Source organism: Gracilinanus agilis, chromosome 1, assembly GCF_016433145.1.
Source record: "Gracilinanus agilis isolate LMUSP501 chromosome 1, AgileGrace, whole genome shotgun sequence".
NCBI classification, from domain to species: domain Eukaryota; kingdom Metazoa; phylum Chordata; class Mammalia; order Didelphimorphia; family Didelphidae; genus Gracilinanus; species Gracilinanus agilis.
This window is the reverse complement of record NC_058130.1, coordinates 455,413,230-455,420,104: the sequence shown is the minus strand read 5'-3', so window position 1 is coordinate 455,420,104 and position 6,875 is coordinate 455,413,230. Positions and strand designations below refer to the sequence as shown.

The 6,875-nt window shown below is 33.5% G+C and overlaps 1 pseudogene; it reads right to left on the bottom strand.

Moving 5' to 3' along the window:
- Positions 1-533: 533 nt before the first annotated feature.
- On the bottom strand, positions 534-1,304 carry LOC123252815 (annotated as a pseudogene).
- Between the last annotated feature and the right edge of the window lie 5,571 nt (positions 1,305-6,875).

Sequence of the window (6,875 nt, the reverse complement as noted above, 5' to 3'; positions counted from 1 at the left end):
ATATATATATATATATATTGTGTGTGTGTGTGTGTATGTAATGCCAGAGATAATGATTCAGCCGACTTATATACTTGTTCCTTCCCTCATGCCTACATATATACCTAATTCTTGCTATTCTAAAAAGTAGAATTAAACTTTTAAAAAAATAAAATATAAATCCTCATATAACTACCATCTTCTCAAGCTCTGATCTGATACCTCTCTTCCCTTTCATGGATGGACTCCAAAAAAGAGTTATTTATTTTTGCTTACTCTATTTTCTTCTTTTTCAGCCTTTTGTGATCTGACATCATGCATCACTCAACTTAACCTGATTTCAACAACAAATGATTTTCTTTTTTTTTTGTCTCAAAAACTGACTTGTATTCAAAGTTTTAAAAAAAGGAAAAAATGACAAAAGCATCCATCCCTAAATCTTGCCGCTCTCTTCCAGTTCCCAATACCCACATCCTAGAGATCAGTGTGAAATCAACTTGGGAAGCACCCTCAGATGAACGGATGAGGTAAGCCACATTAAACGGTTTAAAGTCTCAAAGGATCCACTCATCTTCCTCTTTCCTCCTATTGGTGGCCACATCCTTATGATCAAAACAACTTCCATGGCCAATTCTATAAATATATTTCTCCCAATTGGTGGGAAGGTCATAATTAGAAACCAAAGATACTTGCTAAACATTGATGACTGTAATCAATAGGACAGGGGTAATCAGCACCCAATTGTAGCCTTAGGGAAACTCCATCATGATTCTGTAGTTTTCTCTTTGGCTCATGTCTCCATGTATTGCAGAGACAGTGAAATCACAGGCATGCATCTTCTCAGTGAGCCAACCCAGGCTTTGGCCAGTATTGATGATGATAACAGTTCTAGGTAATAGTCAGCATTTCATTCAGATTACACAAGGTATCTAGCTTCCATGCTTCTCATTCCACATCTATATAAAACTGATGAGTGTCTTCCAATGTCAACTTCCCTTTCTTGACTAAAATCCTGATGGGGGTCCTTCATAAACTTCTTGGTCACTCCGAATGCCTCTCAGGACGTGGTGCCTGACAAAAGTCCCCTATGAGTGTTACTACTACATTTTTGGAGAATGTCATAGATTTGGTCCTTAAAATCATGACTCAACATTTCATCTGCTTTATCCAGAATAAATATCTAAATGGGTTTAGGAGAAAGATATCTTCAGTTAAGCATGTCTAAGGCATGGTTTGGGCTATTCACAATGATGTGACATCTGCACCTTCTGAACTTCAGGCCTAACATTTGTTCCTCCAGAACAGATATGGGGTGAGGCACTCATATAATTTCATAGTGTTTCTCCACTTTTGGGATATGATTAGCTAAACCTCTAGTGGATGTCGAAAACAAGACCTATGTGGTCTTTAAGCTGCCTACTTCTATGTGAGAAAATGAATACAATGAGTATAGAATATTCTTATTTTTGCCTCTTTCTCTGGCCAGTATTTTGATTATTAAAAAGAAGAGAGAGACTATAACAGTTTGAAGAGATCATGGGAGCAAGAAAAGGTTCCCAGTCACTCTTAGGATAAAGGAAACTGCATTTTTAAGTAATATAAAATTTAAAAAGGAAAGAATAAAATTTAGGAGAGATATGATGAAAAAGGGGGAAAATTTTGAAGTAGGCAAAAGGAGATGAAATCAAAGGGCCAGATTCTGGATGTAATGTTTACAAGGAGTGAATTCATGTCTTCCTTCAAAATTGATGCAAAAGATAAGAATTGGAGCAATTTTGAGATGATATAAAGGCTAGAGTTGTGAAGAAGAGGAAGTTAACATGAGAAAGTTAAATTTTATTAATTATTTAAAAATTAATCAATTAATTTGTGTTACATTAATATTTCCAATTAAATCTTTCCCCCCAATAGAGAAGATATCATCTGCCAAAAAGACACATATCAATAAAACTATGTCTTATTTCTCTTTATCTGTTCTTTCACTGGAGGCAGAAATGAATAAGACATTCTTCAAATAATATTTCTGTTGCTGTATATAATGTTCTCTTGGTTCTGCTTATTTCACTCTTCATAATTTCATGTAAATCTTTCCATGTTTTATTTCTAAATTAGCCTCTTTGTCTCTTCTTATGGTGCAGTGGTATACACAATCATATGCCACAACTTATTTAGAAATTCACTAGTTGCTGGGCATCCCTTCAATTTTATGTTCTTTGATACCAAAAAGAGGGCTGCTACAAATATTCTAGAACATAGAGGGTTTTTTTTTCCTTTTTTCTTGATCACCTTAGGAAATAAATCTCATTGTGGTAATGCTGGTATACAAAATCTATGCTCATTTTTATAACTCTTTGGACAAAGTTCCAGATTCTTCTCCAAAATGGTTAGATCAGTTACCACTTTAATCAACAGTGTATTGGTGGCCCTATTTTTCTAAATCCCCTCCAACATTCATCATTTTGCCCTTTCATCATTTTAGCCAGTCTGATAGGTGTGAGATGGTATCTAGGAGTTGTTTTGATTTTCATTTTCCTAATCAATAATGATTTAGAATATATTTTTGTATAGTTACATATAGCTTTATTTCTTCATCCAAAAACCATCTGTTCATGTACTTTGAAGATTTGTCAATATTTGACAAAGTTCTCTTTGGAAATATGAAACCTCTATCCAAGGAACTGTCTTTAAATCCCCCCCAACTTATTGTTTTCCTTCTAATCTTGGTTACCTTTGTTTTATTTGGACAAAACCTTTTCAATTTTATGTATTCAGAATGATCCATTTTATATCCCTCTATGCTTTCCATCCCTTGTTAATTCATAAATTCTTTTTCTGTCCATATATCTAATAGATAATATATTCCCTTTTCTAATTTGCTCATAATGTCTCCCTTTATTCTTCAGTCATATATCTCTTTTGATATTTTGATCTTATCTTGGGAAACAGTGTAACATATTGGTCCATATCTAGTTATCCACATTTTATTCTGATGCATTATTTGTTGATGTTCGCTGATGAGAAGGAGACATTAGAGGCAAATGTGATTGTTTGGAGAGTAGAAAGAAGAGCCAGACAAATGGTCAATCAGGAAAGATTAAAATAATTTGGAAGCAAGTAGGTGGCTCAGTGAATTGAGAGTCAGACCTAGAGATGAGTTTCTGGGTTCAAATCTGGATTCAGATACTTCCTAATTGTGTAATTCTGGACAGGCCACTTAACCCACATTGCCTAGCCCTTACCACTCTTCTACCTTGAAACCAAACACACAATGTTGATTTTACAATGAAAGATAATTTTTTTCAAAGAATAAAACTATTAAGTGACTTGAACAGGATCACATACGCAGTAAGAATGCAATGGGTATCCATGAATCCAGAGAATCTGGTGAAGACTATTACCCAACTTCTGTAGATATAGATGTAGAATGAGACAAATTTTTGGATATGGCCACAGCAACTTCCAAAGATCATTTACCACAGGTATCAGACACTAGATCAGTTGTCTATATGCAACTCAGAACATACCCCCAGGGTATGATAAACCAGAATAAAATGTAGTTAAAATGTAAAAATAAGAAAATTAGTAATATAATAAAATATAGGTAACTACATTTAAACCTAAGTCAATATGTGGTCACAGGGATCTAGAGGTATGAATTAATGACCATGTTTCTATTCAGTGGATACCACTGATATTGCATCATAGAGGAGTTTGGATTTTCATTCATAGAAAGGGTATTTTCACTGATGAAACCTCAGATTATGTCTGAAGTGTAAAAATAAATTAACTATAACAATCCAAACATATCACTCCTACTGACTTTTAATATTGCTCCACACATCTTGCTCATAGCTACAATTCTATGGGATGTTTATGCAATACTTAAGAGATATAATTCTATTAAATGAAGAAAGTGTTTATTAATGAACTTCTTTGTGCCAAGTACTACAGTCAGTAATGAGGATACTAAGAAAAAAGTGAAAAAAATCCCTCTTTTCAAAGAATTTGAAATTTAGAATAGGGACAGAGATTAGATATGATATTAGTGGCATAAAAATCTCTCCTAGAAGGAACCTCTTTTTACCAGTGTAGGACAGAACCTTCTCTGCACTTTATAGTGAAATAGATAGCTCTCTTAGATTACTAAGATATTAAGTGACTAGTCCAGGATCCCAAAGCCAATATATTCAAAGGCAGCCTTTGAAGCCAAGTCTTCTTGGTTTTAAGGCAAGTTTTTTATCCACTCTTCCATCCTACATCTCATTTACATTTTACTAGGGGGAAAAATGAATACATTGAAATATACATACATAGACAAATAAATTTATATTTACATACATGCATATATACAGATACACACATAATCTAAATCATTTTGGTAGGGGATGGAGAGAGTTTGAAAATCTAGAGAGATCAGGAAAGAAAGATGTTAGGTAGTAACTGAGCTTTGTTTTGAAGTAACCTAATCCTTTTAGGAGGCAAAGGTGTAGAGCAAGAGCATTGTAGATTTGTGCAAAAGTACTGAAATGGAAATTAGTGTTTAGTGTCTATCTCTTCTCCTTAGATGACTAGAACAATAAATCTAACCTTTTTTAGCATCAGTCTATTCTTCTATAAGATTTAGGAGTTAAATCAGATAACTATTAAGTTTCTTCTACTTCCCAAACCTTTTATAATTATCCAACACAGTTGGGGGTAGGATGGGACACTTTTTACAATGGTTGAAAATAAGACTCAATTATTGATAGTTTTTAAAGAATGATTTTTGAAATGGAAATATGAGATCTGGCATGTATTTTGAAAGTGCATTTCTATAAATGAATAGACTGGCATCATTGCAATATGCACTTACTAAGTTGAATTACAGTAGTAATCTAAATGTGCCATCTAGGCAATCATGAAAGCACAAAATAGACTTACTCTGGTAAAGCTTTATCAGAAATTAATGAATTGCTCTTAGAATTGTGTGTTAGTGTGCTAATAAAATTAACAGGAATTCTTGAGATAACAAAAGTTACAAATAAACTGAGGTGCCAGTTCTGAAATGTAATCACAAAAAGCTTGCATTATAAATGAGATTTATAATTGAAATAAAATTGCCTTATATTAACTTCTAGTGCTAAATGGATGCCATCCATTTCAACAAACACAAACACTCATAATAGATTCGCAGATTCCCATGAGCAATACCCAGACCAAAATACCCTTAGAGCTTTCAAAGCATATACATTTCTAGAATATATCTGGAGAGATAAGTTGTATAAACAGGAAAAATCAGCTAGCAATACAAAGCCATAAATAAGCAATAAATAAGTGACACAGATGGTGAGTACCTATAGGGAGTTCAGAGGAAAGATTATATAATGTGCCATGTACCAGCACGGAAAACAATATGCTTTTCAGACAGCTTCTTACACAGGAATAATGAGACTACCAACATTGTCTTCTGGGACAGGGTTATTTATGGCTATAGATGACAAACATGTAATGAGCATAGTTTTATAGAACTAAGGCATAATGAAAGTAGTGCCATCCAAGCAGCCTGCATTCTGCCTCATTCTTCTCTAATTTTGTTGAGAGAAGAATTTCTGTGGCAAGATTGGCATAGAAGCTCAATTACAAAGAGTTAAGTGGAGAGCACTGAGTGAGGAAGCAGGGACATTGGATGAGAATTAATTTTATCCAATTAAGGAGAGGGCAGAGCTGGCAGATAACTATGAAATTAAGATGAAGGGAATATTCTTTTAAGAAAAAAAGGAGGAAGAAGTAATGGAAGGAAGAAAAGAAGTATTTATTAAGCACCTACTTTATGTCAAGTGTTGTGCCAAATGCTTTAAAGATATCATCTCATTTTATTCTCACAATAACCCTAGAAGCTAGATACCATTATTATCCCCATTTAAAGGGCAGGAAAATGAGGCAAACAAGAGGATAAGTGGCCTGCCATGACATTTAGCTGGTGAGGTGAATTGTGGTGCAGTAGAAAGAGTCAGATTTATAATCAGAGTATCTTGGTTTGGATGGTAGCTCTTTCATTTAATCTTATGTCACCTTGCATAAGTCACTTTAAAATTCTGTGACTTAGAAGAATTTAGATCAAAACAAGACATAGAGAACATAATGAGATATAATATAGGTACCTTTGATTACATGAAATTATAAAGGGTTTGCAAAAACAAAACCAATACAACCAATATGGGAAAGGAACTAACAAACTGGGAAAAATACTTTATAGCAAGTCTCTGAAAAAAGACTTCATTTCTCATATATAGATATAGATATAGATATAGATAGATAAAGATTAGATAGATGGTAGATAGATAGATAGATAGATAGATAGATAGATAGATAGATAGATAGATAGATAGATAACTGAGTCAAATTTATAAGAATATCAAGCATTTCCCAATTGACAAATTGTCAAAGGAGGTGAAAAGTGAATTCTCAGATAAAGAAATTACAACAATCTTTAGTCATAAGAAAAAATGCTCCAAATCACTATTAATTAGGGAAATGTGAATTAAAACAACTCTGAGGTACCACTTTACGTCCACCAGACTGGCTAAGATTTCTAAAATGTAAAATGATAAATGTTGGATGGAATGTAGACACTAATACACTGCTGGTGGATCTATGGACTGATAAAACCTTTCTGGAAGACAATCTGAAACCATACCCAACATCAAATTATGTATACCCTTTGACCCAGAAATATAACTATTAGATCTGTTTCCCAAATAAATTAAAGGTAGGTGAAAAGAATTTATGCATACAAAAATATTTATAGCAGCTCTTTTTATGGTTGCAAAGAACTAGAAACCAAAAGGAAGTCCAGCAATAGGGAAAGGGCTGAACAAATAGAGAGAAATATTTGTAATGGAATGTTTTTGTGCAAT